The following is a 22,958-nucleotide window of genomic DNA, read 5'->3' on the forward strand; positions in this document are numbered from 1 at the left end:
TACTTTTTGCAGGATTATTTTCTCACAGACGCAAATTTAAACGAAGCGCAGGAAGTATACGTCCGTAAACAGAATGACGTCATGGCGTGCGTCTGAAATAAGAGTTTCGACCGAGTTGAATTACGGTAGTGTAACGTTATGTATTACTCTTATAATAAATGTTTTAAATCGAGAACTTTACTAAAAGTCATCAAGCTATTTGATTTCACCTTCCGATGATTTACATAAAAAGTAATACATGAATCTTCTTCATAAATGTTGTTCGCAGTGACGTCATTTACAGTTTGAGTCATCAAGGCTTACATCCCAGAACGTAAGACAGAGTTTTAACATTGGCGAAACACCGGAAACTTTAGTCCTGTGTGAAAGTCTTCATCTTTAATCAAAAGCTGCAACAATCGACATATACATAAATTATGTAGGAGTAACACTAAACAAAACATAAAAATACATTTCCTATTTAAATATACATAATGGCTGATTCAGAAGTATTGCAACTGGAACATAAAAATAGATATATAATGAAAGGAAAACAATAATTAATATTAAAGTACCTTGCTCTGCTTGGTCTGGAAATATCATGAAACTATATCTGTGATTGTTTAGATATCAAACATGATAACAGCGGATGATGCAGCATTTTTCTTGAGCAGCAAGGAATAGTAAATTTTAACCCGCAATTTCACTAAAGTTTTAACAGTGTAATTTCGTCTAATTTGGGGCTATACTAATTGATACTGATATTAATTGGTGGCTGGATTTGTTCGATTGTGTTGCTATCTTTCATTTATAAAACTTACGTTATTAGCATGCGGTAACTTCGCGTCGTGTTCTGTGTATGGAAAAAACTTCAATTGACAGCAATAGTTTCCAGTTAATCAGAATTGAATTAGTTTGTATCTTGATGACTCTCTTTTTATGATGATAAATAATTTTGCCATGCACGCAGTGACATCATATCAGATAGATAAAAATTATGGCCGACACAATGCTGACTGCTCATTTAGTTATGTTAACACTTCTACTGCGTGTGCATTTGATTAAAAAACAAAGCAGTCGAGCTCATATTTTATGTTCTCGGTATGTTAGCTGTGACACTGTAAAATTGCAAGATTGTAATCAGAAGGAACAGCTAATCAAACAATATGTTATGCAGCTTGCGACAGGAAACTTGAAAGAATATTTCTTGAAGCTATAATTAGCAATATTGAAGACATCCTATAGAGAACGGATACCTTTAGGTTGAATAAAAAACGTAAATAAAATGATATTACGCATGAAGTTCAGACATCCCAATCACGATATATTCCACGGTTTGAAATATTATGTTCGTAGCTGGAATAATGCAATTTGCTCATCTGTCGGTTTCGTTTCTAATCTGTTGTGCGAAGAAACCAGAAACATCCCAAAGAGACTCCATTAATTAATTCTGATTGGTGGCAAACATTACACGGAGGTCCCGCGGGACTTTGCGATGTTTCAGTGATCTAATATGGCTGCTCTTTATGTTTGTCACTTGTTTATGGTTTCAGAAACATATTATTGGATCAAAAAAGCAGGTGAAACGAGAGTAATTAAATAAAGTGGTCTTTCTATAGACCAGTTTCGTGACTACTGATTTCAAATCTCATACAATTCTATTAAGCATGGGTATTGTGCGATTTTTACGACGTGACGAGTTACAGACCAACTTTAATGGCAAAAAGGTGAATCAGTTAGAAAGGGATGCTTTCTAGATTTAATTAATATCCAATTAATGACAGCGCTAAGTCAAGTGAATGCATAATAGGCAGTACGGATTTAAGCAACTGGATCTGGCTGTCACATGCAATAATTACCTTGGAGACTAGCGTTCTCTTGTAAGGTATTTTGCAGCCGATTTGCGTCTGGCGAAGCAAATTAGTCAAACACATTGGCGTACTATTTTAGCTGTGAAGAAATGAAATGTTTTACTGCAGTAATCTACATCATTTTTATGGACAATTTCCTATAAGTTTAACTGTGTGTGAACTAATATCCACTTCATACAGATAGCCAAAAATAAGAAGTAAAGGTAAGAAAGAATACGCTTATACCGACGCAATAGATGGAGACAGTTCATACCTTTTGTACAAATACATTTTTCATATAGCTAATAAGACTGGTGATAATGTTGGTAAACCACTGTTTCGTTTTTGAATGTCAGAGACAACTTATTACAAAATTACAATGAAAAGAATATATATTCCGTATGTTATAATGCATGACTGTATTAAAATGAACTGAAAGACATGAGAAATTAGTTTGTTTTACTTTTTTTCCATTCAGATTTGTAAAGCGTTTGTCATGGGGTACCAAAAATTGCCTTAATTGTAAAGCTTTATATAAAGGGTCCTTTAGAGCGAATTCCTCCGGATTCGATTCCCAACTCGGACATGTTTTTTCTATAAACTAACATTTAAAAAAAAAAATGTTTAGAAACAAATATTCTTGTTCTAACATTCATAACATGACAAAACTTCAGTTTGAAAAAAAAATAAAGATCTCTTTTTTTGCCAAAATCTAGAGTGCGGTCCTTTAAATGTAATTGATGTTTCAGCGCAGGAGTGTTTACACGTTTATTCAGATCAGTCATGTTTTAAAGATAATGTAAATTTAAGCTATTACACTCCCATCCTTGTGAAGGTTATTGCGCTTACTCATATTACGTAACTATTATTTTGTACATACAGTCATTATTTGCTAACTTAGAGAGCATGTGTCGTCGGTTGGCCAATACTGTCACGTTGTAAGTGTAGACATTTTCCAGTATACATCAGAGATGGTTTTTGTAGTCAGTGTTGCAGGCCTTTCACATGCTATCTGTTACGCAGTCTGTTGACTGTATCGAGTGATACCGTTCGAGATCCTTTTTTCCAAAGAAAAGAACGGTGGATCTTCTTTGGTAAACAAGCGGTTTTCTATACACCTTTTCATGTTTTTGCGGATAGTAGTCAGTGTTGTTTTGGTTTTTTCAGTTCTTCTTGGATGGGTCTGTTGAATTTTCCGTCACCATGGTAATTCTGCCCTAGGATATATATCCGTTTTACTCATTAGAAAACAAGAATAATTATTATCATAAAGAAGTTCTTTTATGTATATTGGATATATTCTTAAAACATAAAATGTTTCTATAGAATCAACTTCAAAATAGTTTTGTTGCCGTTACTTTTGTCGGTTATTTGTCAAATGGTAAGTTCCATAAAAATATCAAATGGTCATCGTTTACTAATATATTTTGTCTTTTTGGTATTTATTTCAAATGTAGAAAATCCATATTAAATGTATTAAACTTACCAGAAATATAAATTGATTTTGGTACACATTCACTGAACTGTGCGTTTTAGGTGAGAAATGCACGATTGAAATGGGTTATTGCATTTTCCCGTCCATGCCCGTGGTTCTTATAGTATACCTAGGGCACGGGGAGGAATTGTTACACGAAGGATGGAGTTCTTCTGATAACCTGTCATGTTTTCTTCTGATAACTGTTACGGAGTTTCTGGAAAACGTTACAGAGTTCTTCTGATGTCTGAATGACGAGCCAAGGAATCGGTGGATAAAATGGTAATTATTTATCTTTAAATAGAGAGAATGGGGTGTAAAACTAAAGTTTGATGATCAAGGTTGCCTGATGTATTGTGCTATGCGTCAGAAAAAACTGTTTAGTCTAATAATCAATGCCACTTCTTTGTAATGAAGACATTTTGAGTAAAATATCGAAATCGTTTGCTTTTTCATACATATTATTCTTCGTATTCACGTTCTTCATCCTCACCACATGCAATAGAATAATTTTAGCGCAAAGTTGCAAACATAAACCATTTTCTAACAATTTTATGCCCGATTTTTTAAATGTTACGGAATTCAGGTGATAATTAACTCTGAAGATGTCACAGAGTTCTTATGATAACTTTTATTACTGCGAGGGTGTTTCTTGAGCTATGTTAAGATACTTTTTAGCTAATTTAATTATTTACAAAGGTGTTAATGATGTTCTAACGTAATATATTCATCCAATGCACAATATTGTGGTTATATAATGTACGGTATGAGTCTTTTGTAAAGTTTAAAACTATGTGCAGTATAATGACATATATAGTAAAATACGAATAGACAACAAATGCAGTAAATTGTATTTTTTCGTTCTATCAATGGATGTGCCAATGTTCGTGAACAACGGTTTATTGGTTTCCGTTTTGATTGATCACTGAATTGAAATCAAATCCGTTCATCTATTTGCTGCATTTGCAGAGGCTGTCTTTTTCTGAAGTGGTTTTTCGGATTAATATGTATGACTGCTGTTGTCATCGCATGCAATTCAATTGCTTGTCTAGTTATGCATATTCATATTATGACCTTTACGTTGAGTTAAAATGTGGTAGGTTGAAATGGCCAATATGCTAGGTAAAGCTTTAGATAATTGTCCTTTGTTTCAGGATGCGACAGTCAGATATAAATACTGTCACAAAAGAATCCTGACGTCTGAAGCAGTTGCTCATGTTGTAAATATTCATCCTGAAAGGAAAGTCGCAATTACAACATTGAGGCCATGTAGCAAATTTAAAACAACTGTTTATGCACATTCTTGGTTGGTGTATTTATTCTTTTTAATTTGTGTACAGGACTTTATGTAGTATCTTTCGTCAACACTTGTATCAAACCATCTTTTTGTGAGATGTGAAACCAAAATGTGTAGTCCTGTTTGGCGCCATATAACCTATACTGTGTTGGTGCGCCGTAAAACCCAAATAAATAAATAAACATTTTTCATCACAGGATATTTTTTATTCGTCCTATCCAATGTCTTCCCCCAAGTAAATCAAACGTCCGTGTTTTAAGTTTGCCACAGTCATACATATTAGTCCGATAAACCACTTCAGAAAAAGACAGCATCTGCAAATGCAGCTAATAGATGAACGGATTTGATTTCAATTCAGTGATCAATCAAAATGGAAACCAATAAACCGTTGTTCACAAACATTGGCACATCCATTGATAGAACGAAAAAATACAATTTACTACATTTGTTGTCTGTTCATATTTTACTATATATGTCATTATACTGCACATAGTTTTAAACTTTACAAAAGACTCATACCGTACATTATATAACCACAATATTGTGCATTGGATGAATATATTACGTTAGAACATCATTAACACCTTTGTAAATAATTAAATTAGCTAAAAAGTATCTTAACATAGCTCATGAAACACCCTGGCAGTAATAAAAGTTATCATAAGAACTCTGTGACATCTTCAGAGTTATCACCTGAATTCCGTAACATTTAAAAAGTCGGGCATAAAATTGTTAGAAAGTGGTTTATGTTTGCAACTTTGCGCTAAAAGTATTCTATTGCTTGTGGTGAGGATGAAGAACGTGAATACGAAGAATAATATGTATGAATAAGCAAACGATTTCAATATTTTACTAAAAATTTCCTCATTTCAAAGAAGTGGCACTGATTATTAGACTAAACAGTTTTTTCTGACGCATAGCACAAGACATCAGGCAACCTTGATCATCAAACTTTAGTTTTACACCTCATTCTGTCTATTTAAAGATAAATAATTACCATTTTATCCACCGATTCCTTGGCTCGTCATTCAGACATCAGAAGAACTCTGTAACGATTTCCAGGAACTCCGTAACAGTTATCAGAAGAAAACATGACAGGTTATCAGAAGAACTCCATCCTTCGTGTGACACTTCCTCCCCCGTGAGGGTAGGGTATAACATGTATAGTGGCATTTTCTTTCTGGTCTGGTGCTAGTGGTAAGTGTTGGCAATTTTTATGTAATTATAGCTCGTTAAACAACATAGCCTCAATACCAGTCATCAGTACCTTTTCAGTAGTGAGAAAGTAAAAAAAAACGTTTCATTTGATTTCACCATTAAAACATTTTTGCTTTTTCTCGGAAGCTACAAAATTAGTACTCACAGGATAAGACCATACTACTTGTAAGAGTTACCGCTCATTGTTTTAAAACTGTAAACTAGTCTCTAATTTTACATGTCTGTTGATTGATATTGCATTTTCAGTGATCAATTATTATAAAGGGGAAAAACATAAAGTTCGGTTATTGCATTAAAGGAACATTTTTCTACCGCATTTTGAAGGGTAGAATTTTCAAATGATCTCTCTTATGTATGTAAAAACGTTCGGGTGATGTACTGCCTACACAATTTAATGTGTTACTATCGAAACTAAATCTTTGCTAAAGTAACTTTATTAGTTAATAGTTAAATGATTGTTTAGATTTTATATTCACATTGCTGGGATACGACGAATGCTAGAAATATACAATTAACTTTAATGATAAAAACATTTTGCCGATTTTACTGTTTTAGGCGTCACAGTATCACAGAGAAGATTTAGTACAGTAATTATGTCAATATTACCTATTACGCAGTCAGCTTGTCAGGATACGTTAAAGACAATCGTGCATTGGAAGGTTTAATGATATTCTTTTGATATCTTTAAAAAGTTTAAAAGCTTTGAAAATGCGAGGTTACCAACTAGAAATTTTGCTCTGCATAAAATGTTTCATTAAAAAGTCAAGTTTATCACATACCTTCCTTATTCAATATAGTATTTTTTTATCTTGATATTCCAAAATCTACTTACGTTACACAGTCATCACAGACTTTATATTGCTATCAGCAGCAATGTTTTCATGAATTCTTACAAAAATGCAAAAAGAAAAAGAAAAGAAGAAGTGATAAATTGTACATGTATTAAACTTTTTACATGATCGAGCATAGTCTATAAAGTGCTGTTGTAGTATTAAAATGCTAGTTATCATCAATAAGACTAATGAATTAATCATCTAACGAACTGGTAAAAGAAGAATTGTGATATAAGAAATATATAAAGTAAACAAATAGCAATATCCATAAGTAATCTAATGTGTGACCTATATGAATATTCCTGGTGGTTCAAAAATGATCTAGATTGTTAATCAAAGATCAAATGTGGTAACACTGTTGAAGGATGTGAATGCATCCAATATTAACATGTCTTCCATTTTTTGTTTAGATCACGCATATTTTCCTTTCAGCAAACACTTTTTTTATCAATTTCATGACGGTTGTGACATTTTTCAACAAGATACAGGCAACTTTTTTTTGTTGAATTACTGTTATACCTGTTTATTGTGTGCCACAATGCCATTTCTAAATTTAAATATAATAACATTCAAAGCAAAGATACTGTACTATCAATTACGTAGTTTTCTTCTTGCAAAAAAGTATTATATTCCGCACTGTTTTCGCGTTTGATAAATATATGTGTATACAATGGCTGACAGTTAGTATTTTTCAACAAGGCAATGATGTTTCAATAAAACAAATAAAAGCTAAGCAGAATACAGCTTGAATTTAATGATAGAAATCTGGCTTCAATCTGGTTGAAAATCCTTCCATGCAACTTGTCAGTAATTTGATTTGGTACGAAAGGAAATGAGAACGAACAAGTCCCATGGTACGAATTGTCTGACACGCGCGGCCTCCGAGTTTGAGTTAAATCAATCAACAAAATATCTTGTGCTAATTCTAGTGATTCTGTCGTATGTAATTTATTACATTATGAGGGCTGGTAGGAAACAATGTTTGTTTTATAATCACCAAAGGTATAGATAAAGACAACATGCAAGCAACAAAAACACTGGATGGTATTTCCAGGGAGTATTACGATGTCGGTATATCGAAACTTCTAGCGAACAACAAGCATACTGTTCCTTAAAAGGATCTTAAAAAATTAAAATTTAAAATTTCTGTATAGTCGGCAAATATTATATTTGTAACACAATTACCAAACCTAGAATATAGCTATAGAGTTAGTTAGGTATCTTCTGTGATCTACTGAGGTTTGATATGTAAATACGTTCAGTCATGGGATATTTGCAGTTTTGCTAACTATTCTGGTGTACTCCGGATAGAGAACACTTTTAAAAACACCAATTCAATAGCATTTCATATCTTGTACATTTATTTAAGATTGTCAGACTTATAATTCAAATTAACGGTACTACATTTAGCTTACTAAATACTGATTCACGATGGGCTGAAACTTCACCATAAGACAGAGCTGATGGCATCATTCTTATTGAATCTAGATCGTTACTGGAATATAACATGTACAGAATTTGTTTCGTTTTCAGTTCCAGAGTGTTTTTATTCTCACAAATATACATACCCAGACTTGGACAGTTGTTAGGAAGTGAATTAGAATCCGTTTTTAAAATTAATAAGCAATATATGATGAGTGAACGTTTTGGCCGTCGTGAAAGGTTCACATATTACTGCCTAATCCAGTCAAGTGGCTCATTCTCTCATATGATGTGGTAAACCTACAGATTTCATTCAAGATACAAGTCTCTAGCTCCGCGGGAATAATATTCATGGAACTTTCAACTTTTCCATCGTCAGGCTCAAGCGTCCTTACACGGATTACCAATAAAATCTTAGAAACGACATCTGAGGCAACTCTGGGCATTCAGCCATACGTTTCTTCCGCTGTTAAGACTTTTATTTAGCTAATAACTCTGTCATACATAAAATGTGTAGTAAATGTTACAGAGGAACTGTCGATATACCAGGATATGTCATATTTCTGTTGTATCCTATTAAAAATGTGCCTCTTGCACCTAAACTTTGGACAGAACCTGAAACAGACGCCTTTCTATGTGCATATTTTGTCACAAAGGCCTAATAATATAATAGTATTTAATTACTGTTTTTCATAGTAAACATGAGGGAAATTTGGATTTTTTTTCAAAACTTTTATGACTTACATTTGGTAATTGAATTTTTGCAGACTGAAACAAATATTATCATTCATTCTTCTGTTTGCCGTTTTCAACTAGTTGTTACAATTTTATTGTGCAATAATATGTTATATTAATCAACTTGAATAGAAGTTTATTAGGATAACGTAATGACATTTGGCTTAGCTGGCAATGATAAAATTCAATTTTCTTCACAGCTATCTAACTGAATATGAAATTTGGCAAGTAACCCCAGACTGACAGATAAACAGAAACTTTGCCATCCATATTTCCTATTTCAAAGGAATATGTTTTCAAACAGATGTTAGAATATTAAGTTAATACATTGGCTCAAGAAAACAAATAGTATTTTAATTACAGTTTCTTTTATTTCGCCATTTCCAATTAACTCGGTTACACCACAAAGTGGTAAACTAATATGTTTAGTACCAAAATGCGTACGACACACTGAACACTAGAACAACACAACCAAAATGCGTACGACACACTGAATACTGGAGCAACACTACCAAAATGCGCACGACACACTGAATACTGGAACAACACTACCAAAATGCGCACGACACACTGAATACTAGAACAACATTACCAAAATGCGCACGGCACACTGAATACTGGAACAACACTACCAAAATGCGCACGACACACTGAATACTAGAACAACACTACCAAAATGCGCACGCCACACTGAATACTGGAACAACACTACCAAAATGCGCACGACACACTGAATACTGGAACAACACTACCAAAATGCGCACGACACACTGAATACTAGAACAACACTACCAAAATGCGCAAAATGCGTACGACACACTGAATACTAGAACAACACTACCAAAACTTTGAATTTTCTTGAAAAAAAATGTAGCTTCTACATAATGAAAAAAAATATGAACCCAAAATGAAATCACTGAAAAATTTCTGGTTCCAGGTCAGATTTAAAAGGAAAAAACAAACATTTCTATTACTTTGAAAGCCATATTCTTAACTTTTGATATGCTTTTAGATTTGATATTTTATTATTTCAATGTTAGTATGTCATTACAATGTCATTACATAACACTCGTTCTTCTATAATAAGGAAGAACAGCATTTTTCATCAATGTTTAAAGAAGAAAAATGCTAGATTAATTGAAAGTTTCTAAGCTGTAAGGTGTAGTGTGAACAGTAACCTATACTGTATACATAGTCATAAAAGCAGGGAGATGGGGGAGGGGAGCACCACTTTTTCAGTGCATATATATTTCATCTTTATTGATATGAATAAAGATATGATAATTTTATGCTAAAAGCTCATTAGAATTCGGCATTGACTTTTGAAACAATCCTCTTACTACAAAGATCTAGCACCCTTATAAAAATTCGTATTCAAAAATATATTTAAACCGCCATATTTTCATCGTTGAAATCCTCTTAGAATTCAGGACTTGGCATGCACAAATTTCAAATACAAACTATTCTTCTGGTAAAAAAGTACGCAAACAACTTGATGAAAGACATTTTTATTCTTTTAAAACTAGGCAGATTGCAGGATTTAGCGTTTAAAATGCCAATATTTTGCAGGATGTGGTTCCCACAATCTCCCCTACCCTGGGCCCTAATATTGAAAAATCTCCTAAACCCTGGTAAACTGTGTAAACACTATCTGATTCAGGGGTTCAACCAACGTATATTTTGGAAAGCCCAAGGCAATTTAAAGGAAATTGCCTGCTCGCTATGCTCATACAGCCAGTGTCAGTGCTTTTATATTACGCTGAAGTCCCTACAAGCCCAATTTCACGAAAAAGAAACTTGAGAAATTACTTAGGTATGTCTGTTAGTTTAAAATAGTGCTATTGCTAAAGTTATTGGTATATAAGGTTCTGATATAGATGAAAAAGTCAACATTGAAGAGGCATAAAGGGCAAAAACAAGCATTTAAAATAGCAGACTTAGCTAAGCAATTATTTAAGTTTTTTTGTGAAATTGAGGCCTGGCAGGAAACCCACTGTCTCTTAGTTATACAAGATATTTTGCTTCTTCTGCCTTTCCCTATCCACCAGACTGCTGGTGCCTTGCATTAAGTCTAAAAAGTTATGACCTTTGTTTTACATAAAAACAATCATTAAAAAATATAGATGAACTTAATTAGACAGTTTTGCTTGAATTTACATCAGATAAGCCACACATGTGTGTTTATGGTAGGTATTACCTTATAGGTTCTAATGCCTGGGCCTGCGTATGAATTTCCGGGGCATTATTTATCATATTAAAATTACAGAAGGGGATATATTAATATCTCCAAATGTACATCAAAATGCAACAGAGCTACATGAACAATTATTTTTTCCAGGGGAGCATTCCCTAGAACCCGTCTAACATATCCATCAACATCTACTTACGGCCAGTCAAGCCGTTTATGACTCATTTATCTTTTATATATCAATCATATATATATGCACATAAATAGCAGATTATTTTAACCATTTTGCTTATAGAAGTATATGATTATATAGGAACAATAATTTGAGTCAAACTGCTTCTTATTTAAAAAAAAAATAATAATAAAGGAGACTTGCATTTTAGCTATTTCATGTGTATATGGACTTATTAAAGCGGCATGCCTCCAGATCGTTCGTTTTTTTTTATATTTTTTTTAGATATCTTGAAATAATTGCTATATTTCTTAAGAAGGCTTTAAAACTTAATTACTGACAAACTTTATGTTACGGAAACACATGAGAATTTGCTGTTTTTACTACTTTTTACGATGAAAATCAAAAAGAGTTTGTCACGCTTTTACTCCAGGTAAACTGTCTCAATTATAAATATTTATATTTTGAAGTTATTGTTCAGTACTTCAGCTATAGCGCTATTGGTTACGACGACGGGAAAATGTCTTTATTGCCGCGGCGGTCCGGGGTTCGATTCCCGACGCGGTCATCATTTTTTCTTGATTTGGAATTTTTAACAAATTTTAGAAACAAAAATTCATATTCTAATGTTCATAATATGGCCAAAACTTCAATTTGAAAGAAAGATTATTTTAGCCAAATCTGGAGGCATGCTGCTTTAAAATAAATAACTCAATACAAATCATATTTCTTTATCGTGCTTACTAGTTTTTAAATAACAAAAACGTTTTGAAAAAAAGATTATCTTTGGTTTACCCTGAAAAAATATTCTGACTGTCATAGATAGTGAAATAAAAGTTGTGACTCCCACTAACCCTACCCACCCCCACCCCTAGATGTTCAAATGGCCGACTCCTTAGTTTAAACAAATTTCATTTTAATATATATACACATAAATACATTTCCGTTACAACAATATTATAAATGTTATATATCAACATGATTAAGAAGTAAGTCAAAAGACTCTCCCCTTTTAAACAAAACAAAACATAATATAATATATTAACAACACATTTTTTTAGATTTTTTATACATACATGAAATTATGTATTATATTTTCGGAGAAAATGATTGAGACAAACAAAAACCGAATTCGTACATAACCTAGTATAAAACTGTTAGTTGAGTTAAAAGGATTGGACTGATATTAAAGGTTTAACTAAAGATTAATGGATAATATCAAAATCAAATACTTCGAAGACCCCCAATATTATATGTTTACAGAATATATAATTTGATCAGTAAGATAATAAGAACATTGGTGCTAAGAAAAGAACTAAGAGTGGAAGTAAAAGTTTATTATGGCCGTTGTATTGTTAGAGATGTTAGAGATGCAGCTTGAACTATGTTCGGTTTGGCGAACCACAGGATTGTATTTGTTCAAACCGTATCGTGTTAGATATGAATCCATGCACAGCTTTGAATATGTTGGCATTTGTGTCATCGCTAAGATCGGTTCCCGAAGAGCAATGTTGGCAGAGTAGCTGTTGGATTTGCTGAAGTTGGCGCATGAACTGTAGTCCTTTAGTCAGAAAGATGACAGTTGAAGAAGTGACATGAATCTTCAACATCACTGCACTGACAGAAGGGATCCTCAATAATGTTTTCTGAAAAATGATGTTCCTTGATAACACTACAGTGGGTTATGAGTCGTGTGTGAGAGATTTTACTCATTTGAGTACTATGTATTTGACACATGTTGTGTCATCTGCTATAATCTTTCCAGTACAGTCTCTGCTTGTGGTAGGCCTGCTTCTGGCTGTGTTGCTATGCTCAATGCATCCATAGCCACGACATTCTGCGGGCGAAAATGCGACGGAATATCTCGTCATATTTGCGCATTTGGTGCCCTAGTCATTAAAAAAAACCAGAAAACCCGACACAATTTCCCGAAGTCTATTTTTTGTTAAAATCTGTTATTTTTCCTTGGTTTCTGAAAATTTCATCCACTTGTCACGAATTTTATCAGTAAAAAAATACCAATACGGGCAAAATGTTTTTTCAAATGAACTTAAGACACGTAAATTCCAGCTCGTGAACTACGTTATGTTATCACTTGACGTACAAAATATGCATTTATTTGAAATAAATGACCAATACACAGTGTATTGTTTTATTACTTTTATTGAACTTTATTACAAATTATTTTAACGAAACACATTTTGTCAGAGAAACATTTATTTTGAAGAGCTGTATTTTTGACAAAGATCTTCTATCTAAATATTCTTATTTTTCATATTGTATTTTGAAACAACCTTTTGAATGATGTAGATCATGTCTTTATATTAACCAGTATACTTATTTAGTATCATATTCTACATTGTTTAAAAAATGAACCATGTAACATTTTACATATACATGTATAAACTGCAGCACAGGTATGAAAATGTCACAAGGTATATGGTAACGTAGTTCACAAAAAATAAATATTTCCAGAGAATCAATATGCTGTTGAAGTGTTGCTTTGTTTCCCTCATGGCTTTTCATAGAATTGATTTTATCTAAGTCCAAATACTTGTAGACCGTTTTCACGAAGACAAGCTATAATTCTGATATAAATAAGTTTTAAACAGTTCTTATTTATCAGTTTCTTAGAAAATATAGCTCATTGCTGTGCAGTTTATCATTTGACTACTTGCAATAGATTAATCTCAATTTATAATGCATTCAAAGTAAAAGTTTTGATGATTGATAACTAGATAATACTATAATCCCAGCACACAAGCTTATACGGGGCCCATATGGGCTATATCCGGGCAAATGTGCCATACGGGTCCTATATGGGACCCATATTGTAAGTATTTGCCGACATCGGACCCATATGGACCCATATAAATGTATCATCGATGTGACATACCAATGTATTCATTCTGAGTTTATAAATTGTGACACTATTATAGAAATTCGTTTTTGTATGTTTTCTTCGAATGTTTGTAGTTTTCGTTGGTCTCAAAAGAAACATGTTTCCCATATGGGCTATATCTGGGCAAATGTACCATACGGGTCCTATATGGGACCCATATTGTAAGTATTTGCCCACATCGGACCCATATGGGACCCATATACAATGTCTCAGTGAAGTCATATATTAACGTCTTGATTTCAAGTTAATAAGTGTTGTCACTAGTATAAACAATTTCTTTGGTCTCAAAAAATATGTTTCACAGAAGGCCATATGGGTCCCATATTTCCTTTCATGAATGTTCGGACATTGTTTATATTTATATTTATGTTTTTATTAGTCCCCTACTGTTTGAAAACCAGTTTCGCGGACTATAGGAATGCGCTTTTCCGTCATTCCGTCCGTCCGTCCGCAATTTCGTGTCCGGTCCATAACTCTGTCATCCATGAAGGGATTTTAATATTACTTGGCATAAATGTTCCCCATGATAAGATGACGTGTCGTGCGCAAAACTCGGACCCTCTAGCTTAAAGGTCAAGGTCACAATTGGAGGTCAAAGGTCAACAGGGCTTTTTTCCTGTCCGGTCCATAACTCTCCCATCCATGAAGGGATTTTAATATTGCTTGGCACAAATGTTCCCCATGATAAGACGACGTGTCATGCGCAAAACCCGGACCCCTAGCTCAAAGGTCAAGGACATAATTGGAGGTTAATAGTCAACAGGGCTTTTTTCCTGTTCGGTCCATAACTCTCCCATCCATGAAGGGATTTTAATATTACTTGACAAATGTTCCCCATGATGAGACAATGTGTCATGCACAAAACCTGGACCCCTAGCTTAAAGGTCAAGGTCACAATTGGAGCTCAAAAGTCAACAGGGCTTTTTTCCTGTTCGGTCCATAACTCTGCCATCTATAAAGGGATTTTAATATTGCTTGGCACAAATGTACCTCATAATAAGACGATGTGTCATGCACAACTTTCAGACCCCTAGCTCAAAGGTCAAGGTCACACTTAACAGTCAAATGTTAACATAGCATGAACAGGGTCTGTTTCGTGTCCGGTCCATAACTCTGACATTCATTAAGGGATTTTAATATTATTTGGCACAAGTGTTCCCCATGATGAGACGACGTGTCATGCGCAAATCCCAGACCCTTAGCTCGCTCAAAGGTCAAGGTCACAATTGGAGGTCAAAGGTCAATAAGGTTTTTTTCCTGTCCGATCCAGAACTCTGTCATCTATCAAGGGATTACAATATTACTTGGCATAAATGTTCCCCATGATGAGATGACATGTCATGCGCAACACCCAGTACTCTAGCTTAAAAGTCAAGGTCACACTTTGAGATCAAAGGTCAATAGGATTTTTTCCTGTCCAGTCTATAACCTTGTCATGCAAAACAGGATTTAGATATAGTTGGCACAAATATTCCCCTGGACGAGACAACATGCCATGTGCAAAACCCAGGCCCAAGGTCTAATGTTAAGGTCACACTTAGAGACCAAAGGTCAGACACAAGAATGACTTCTTTTTCATGCATGGAGGGATTTTGATATAACTTGGCATAAATGTTCATCAACATAAGGCGGATTGTCATGTGCAAGAACCAGGTCCCTAGGTGTAGGGTCAAGGTCATATTTAGAGGTCAAAGGTCAAATTCAAGAATGACTTTGTCCGGAGCATTTCTTCTTCATGCATTGGGGGATTTTGATGTAACTTGGAACAAATGTTCACCACCATAAGGCACCCTTGTTTTTAGAATTACGTCCCTTTGTTTTACTATAAATAGATTTTATTGTAGAGAAAAATCGAGACCACTTTTCTGTGGTACAACATGCATGTTACATCCAATTTTTAGGTGTATTTTGACCTATCTCTACCTGGTTAAGAGTTTCTTGTGGACTTATATTATATAGTTTTTTTTAATATTAATTTCCCTTTGTTCGTACTATAAATAACTTATATGATAACTTTTTTTATAATCGGCCAAAACAATTCAATATGAAAAATATATGCACATTTTAATCCAAGTTTGTTGTTGTAACATATTGTATATATAGTACAATATTGTTTATACATCATTGACAGATATCAATTCATTATGTTATACTGCAGTAGAGAAATTTAGGTGCCTTCCAGTAGGGGACTTTGTATTGCATGGCAATACTTCATTCACTTGTTTATATATTTTTTATATGTGCAAGAGTATTGTAATGATTTGACAATCATATGTTAACTTGTTATTGCACTGAACTTAACAAAAAAAAGGAACTTTAAAAAAAAAAAATGAAATCTCGCAAGATTATTTGAATCGGGCGCAATTTTGAATAGCATAACGTCCAATGGCAACATAGTTGTGGTTGTTGAAAGATATATCATTTCAGCAAGAACCTTTCGCAGTTCTAAACAGGTAACAGTTTTAATCATTATAAATAGCTAAATAAAGTGTTTTTGTTTAAATTGTAGGAAACAATTTTGATAAATACACTGAAAAATTGTTTTTTATGCGTTTTCACGACCCTTGTGGACAAGCCTATATGGGACTCTTATGAGCTATATATGGGCTTAGTATGGACAAATGTACCACGTATGTCCAAAGTCTAAAAATGCATTTCATTATACTTTCATGACATGTTAATAACTCTTTCTTGTTCTGTATAAATCTATCTCTCAGATGCGTACTTGGTCATCTTTCAAATCTTGTAGATTTGTCATTTATTTTCTTAAATACATGTAAATGCTTGCAAGTATATCATGATATTTGGCAAATAATCATAATTGTTATGGGCATGTGCTCAGACTGACATTACTTTTTCTACTTTACAGAATGCCTTTACAAAGAATATGTGATGAAGTGTCTTGGAGGTGCAACAGATCAAGAGAATAAAACCGTCCATAATGATACGGAAGCAACAACATGGGCAGCTACAATGTTATGGAACCTACCATTATCGATAGCCCATAAGGGACTCATAAGTAACCCAGTTCCAAACACCACAAGGAACTCATATAGATAGCCCATTATTTATTATGTATGTTATGTATATATGTAGAAATGAAAATAATATGCAATTAAATATGATTAAACTAAACTAACAAATTTTGGATCGACCTGAGCATGTGAAGTGGATGTCTGCTGCACTTGTGGATTTAGTGGTTCCATATTGCCTCGGGCTGTGTTATTCACCTCGGCATATGTCCTATCAGTACTATTATTTCAGGCATTATCAGTCATGACAGCACTTTCAGCCTCCACACACATCTTCTGGAACGAATTTGAAAGTAGGCCATCCAGTTCTCTCTCAACACGCATAAGAACGAAGTCTATTACCTTGTCACGGATCGATTTAACCTGTATCAGAGATATGCGCACTATTAAAATACTACCACTTGGCTGTGAGTTGCAGTTCTTGCCAGTTTCCATTACTTCTATTCGTTGAAATAATGTTTTTAATGTATGTTGAGGTTCACCATTTCTTGATTCAAACTTTTTGATATGTGATTCTAGCTTTACTGTCTCACGACTTTTTCATCCGCTTTCTTTTCACGAAGTTTTACCTCTTCTTCACTCTTATGCAGTTTCTGTTCACGTTCACGGAATTCCTGTAACTTACTTTCACAATCACAAGATGCTATCTCGGTGGAATTTAAAGCATTGATTAATATTTTTATCCGTATCTTTATTCAGTGGTGTACCATCAGGAAGTTCTGACTTAACAACGGTTTCCTCAGGGTTTATATTTAGCTGTTTATCGGATCTCTTCTATTTTTAATGAAGATTATATCCTATCTGTAACCCTCCATGTTGGAAGATGACGGAGTTCACAGGTTTGTATGATTTGTTTTACCTCTTCTGTATAATTGCAAGATCCAAATCAATAAGACAGTTTGCTATTTCCTGATGTTCTGAACAATTCAAGGCTGCTGAATCACAAACAGTTTGGCTAGGCGAAATAATGCCATTCCTAAAGTTTTCAATTTTCTTGATGAAAAAGTCACTTAAAACTTCTGCGCAAGTTCCTTTAGTTGAGGATGACAGTATCATGACTGTCTTCTAGTAGATTTTTGGTTATCTTGGCCAAACCTTTGTTGTCAGTGTGTCACAAATTGACATACGGGCCTTATTTTATCGGTAGTGTAAATGCAGGTATTGCATCATCTTTTTGTAAATTTTTGAGTTATTGAGGTAAATGTCAGATTTCACGCATAAAATACCTCTAATGTTTTTCTGTATTTCATAACTTAAATTTCCATGTAAATTTCATTAAATTCGGTTCAGTAATAAGAAAGTTGATATTTTATAAACTTCAGTAATTTATGTTTTTATTCCCAAAACCATTATAATGGGCCTCAAATTGTCAATTTCAATCCGCGCCAAAGTAGTCAGATTTCCCGGCTATATCGTGAATCCCGTGAAAATAAAATAGTCAAGAGTTCACGCATAGGCCGTGAATCCCATGAAATGTAGTATTTGGCGGGACATTACCCTTTAGGTCAGAGACCACCAATTGTTTTCCCATAGACTTACATTGTAACATTATGGCGTGTACGGCCTTCCATACATCGAAACATGTATATCTAATTACAAGTTTTTCAAGAACAATCTTAGTTCTACCGAAATATCGGACGAAAAACATATGAATAGTGATACTTTATTTAAGTAATTTTCGTGTGAATGAGATGACCCCCTGTTTACATCATTGACATGGCGGGAGAAATTCGTTTGATAAATCTTTTTTTCAATACACATAAAATGTAGCAAATTTTGTCAAAATGTATAATAAAATACTGTAAATGCAGTGAAAAAATATCAATTTTGAAAAAATAATCACTTCCTGGGTTGGTTTACATGACTGACCAATCAGAACGCACTGACGTTACCTTATTCCCAGGTATACATTTACCTCATTCCCAGTAAGTTCCCTGTACTTTTTGAAATTGGTGGTCTCTGACCTATAGATGAATGTTTCGTATCACATTTTCCAATTTTACAGTGATATTGTGAAACATGATCCAATACCAAATGTCTTACAAAGTTTCATCAAGAAATGAACAGTTTTAAGAAAGATATGGACAGTTTACTGAGGTCACCCCCTGTCGATTTATATGACTCGGTCCCTGTCGTCGTGAGATTGCAATTTTTTGTGAAAATTTCAATTGTCTGCTTTTGATTTGACTTGGAAGCTGAAATACGATTCATTCCGTAAAAAATAGAAATAAGGTCTAATAATTTTGATCATTCTCTAACATTACAGAGATAAAAATGATCCTTTTTGTCCAAAAAGCCCAGATAAAAATGGGCACACCTGTTAAAAAAAGAGGCCAAAATTTAAAAAAAAATCAAATTTCACGCGTATTTTTGCACGAAAACGTCTTTCTACATCATTTACAACAGATTTGTGGCCATTTATATTACCTGTGATGACCATGTTTTAGCTCTAATATAGGTCAGAGACCACCAATTGTTTTCCCATAGACTTACATTGTAACATTATGGCGTGTTCGGCCTTCCATACATCGAAACATGTATATCTAATTACAAGTTTTTCAAGAACTATCTTAGTTCTACCAAAATATCGGACGAAAAACATATGAATAGTGATACTTTATTTAAGTAATTTTCGTGTGAATGAGATGACCCCCTGTTTACATCACTGACATGGCGGGAGAAATTCGTTTGATAAAACTTTTTTTCAATACACATGAATGTAGCAAATTTTGTCAAAATGTATAATAAAATACTGTAAATGCAGTGAAAAAATATCAATTTTGAAAAAATAATCACTTCCTGGATTGGTTTACATGACTGACCAATCAGAACGCACAGACGTTACCTTATTCCCAGGTATACACTTACCTCATTCCCAGTAAGTTCCCTGTACTTTTTGGAATTGGTTGTCTCTGACCTTTAAATAGACTGGACTAAATGTGCCTTGCGCACACCACTGGCACCAGATCAGAAAGAAAATGCCTCCGTACGTATTATACCCTACCCCTAGGTATTCTATAAGAACCATGGTCGTGAACGGGAAAATATACTTACCCATTTCAATCGCGTATTTCATACCTAAAACACGCAGTTCAGTAAATGTGTACTATTGATATTAAACAAGCGATAATTTATCTTCCATCGTGCACTAGTCACATTGTCTCAATACTCCATATTGCAGAGATGCTCCATATATTTTATGCATAAGTCAACTTTACAGAAAAAACTTGCGTGAACTCCCCTAATGAACATCCGGTCTAGAGGTCACAGCAGTGTGCACATGTTAAACGAAATGTAAACAAACAAAAACAGAATGCAATATATTCACAGATTTACGATAAGACTCGAAATGATGAATGAAATTCATCTTGTATATGATTTTGAATTTGAGATCATACATTGGTATACATCTATTCTGTTTATTTAATTCATTTTGCACATTTATGCTGCATATAAACATTTTAGCGTTCACGTGTAGTAAAATGACGACTGACATTCATTTCCACATCAGCCAATCAGAGTGTGTCTGTAATCTAGAACGGAACTTCACCAGGGAAGTTCAAGCAAGTTTTTTGTGTACCTTTGAAAAAACTATAAACTACACGTTGTTTTTCTAAGATAAGAAGTATTGAAGAAATGTGACCGGTACACAACGGAAGATAAATTACCGCTTGTTTAATATCAATAGTACACATTTACTGAACTGCGTGTTTTAGGTATGAAATACGCGATTGAAATGGGTTAGTATATTTTCCCGTTCACGACCATGGTTCTTATAGAATACCTAGTCATGCTGCAAATATGGCCAAATAAGTAGCTTAAAACTGGTAGTAGGTGGTCTATGAATGTGCACATCAACTTCTGCATACCAAAATATTCGTTAGAATATGTAGTTTTCAGAACTGCCTGATGCCAGTTTCTAGTCACTGGGCAAAGTCCTAAAATTCAAGATGGCCGCCAACATGGCCGCTGATACATGAAAAAGATACCCAATGCATAAAATTGCAAAATAAAAGCATTTAACTGTTGTAAATTAATTTGAAGTTATTATAAAAATGTGAAAGTTATAAATCTGCAAAATTATATGCATTTATCGATATGAAATACAACTGTTTGACACATTTTATACCAATTTTATATGGACTAAAATGTGATGACTACTATTTTCTTGAACGTACGGTCAATATACTTTGTTTGTATTCCTCTATTTACTGTTGTTCCTTACACAATGCACTCCCATGTTAAATAAGTGATAATAAATTGTAATAACATTATTATTTTGTTAAAGGATTCATTCAAATTATTGATAACATATATATTTAAGAGGGTGGGGTAATTCAATATAGAATATATCTAATAACAGGTAAAATAAAAAATAAATTGATAATCATCTTCAGTTATGTATACATCCTACTATAGTTTCATTATCAAAACAATGTATAAACTACGAAATATATATTTAAATGAAACGTACCAAGTTTTTGTAAAAAATGGCCGCCAAGATGGCTGCCGCAATGTTTTTGCTATGACTTATATTTTATACCGGCAGCAACACCTTTGAAGACTCTGCTATAGCTTGTTGATTTCGTTGCGTTATAACAGTCGTACATTACGTTGATTATTTAATTGCAATGTGATTTATAGAGTAAACTGCAATATTGTTTTTGATATTTATAAAATAAACGAAACAGAACATAGGTATATACATCCATACCAGATATAAGTTATAAATGCAAATATTTAATAAATGGATCTTTGCCCTACATCAAATACACAGTGAATAAACACTGCTTAATTGAATTACCTAGATCAAGGGAAACTTTCCCTTACACCAAAGTTACCAGGAAATAACGAAATTGTCCGCTCTTCTATTGGAAATACAGGGCCCGAGTATTTTTGGCTGTTTGGGTCAAAACACCCGTTGTGCACGTTCCAATAATGTCTGCCACTGTCTGGGCAGTCATGCTCAACAAATGTTGGCTGCCTAATCTGGAAACACCATGGGACAAACTGACCAACAAATGTGGGCTGCCAAATCTGAAAACCCCATGGGACAAAATGCCCACCAATGTGGGCTGCCAAATCGGAAAACCCCATGGACAAAATGCCCAACAAATGTGGACTGCCAAATCTGAAAACCCCGTGGGACAAAATGCCCAACAAATGTGGGCTGCCAAATCTGAAAACCCCGTGGGACAAAATGCCCAACAAATGTGGACTGCCAAATCTGAAAACCCCGTGGGACAAAATGCCCAACAAATGTGGGCTGCCAAATCTGAAAACCCCCATAGGACAAAATAATGAGCATTCGACTCCAGCATTAAGAAACTATCGGAGATTTATTATTTCCAGTCGGTGACCTGGTGAATACTCAAAATGGGCTGGACATTCCCTGCCAACCATGTGGTAAATGCAGGGAAATAGATCCTTGAGAACATACACTATACAAAATGGAAACCTCCCTGGCTTAATATCTTACATCATATAAAATTTACAAGGGCAATCTCCCGTTTGTTAAACATCCTAAACTGACCAATCATAAAATAGGCAATTCATGTACATTATATACAATTACAAGTGTAACCTCCCCTGTTTCACCTACATCATGTAAAATTTACAAGAGTACTCCCCTGTGTAATTCAAAATATAAATATAAAAACTAAGACTCCCACCTTGATCATCACGGAGGACATTCTACCTTATTTGAAATATTGCTTACTCTTGAAAAGCGACCCTCTGGTCAGTCGGAGAATCACTCTGCTCCTTCAGTTCAGGGCAATCTCTTCTCAGGTGATCTCCCTGACAATTAAAGCATCTCCCTGGAGATCTGGGCAAAGTACGATTCTTCAGCCAATG

The 22,958-nt window shown here is 34.1% G+C and overlaps 1 protein-coding gene across 1 annotated transcript in view; it reads right to left on the reverse strand.

Annotated features, from left to right (window-relative positions):
* Positions 1-22,958, reverse strand: part of LOC128557002 (translation initiation factor IF-2-like) — a 46,292-nt gene that overhangs the window by 21,131 nt on the left and 2,203 nt on the right. The window lies entirely within an intron of this gene.

The sequence above is a fragment of the Mercenaria mercenaria genome, chromosome 5, assembly GCF_021730395.1.
Source record: "Mercenaria mercenaria strain notata chromosome 5, MADL_Memer_1, whole genome shotgun sequence".
Lineage (NCBI taxonomy): Eukaryota > Metazoa > Mollusca > Bivalvia > Venerida > Veneridae > Mercenaria > Mercenaria mercenaria.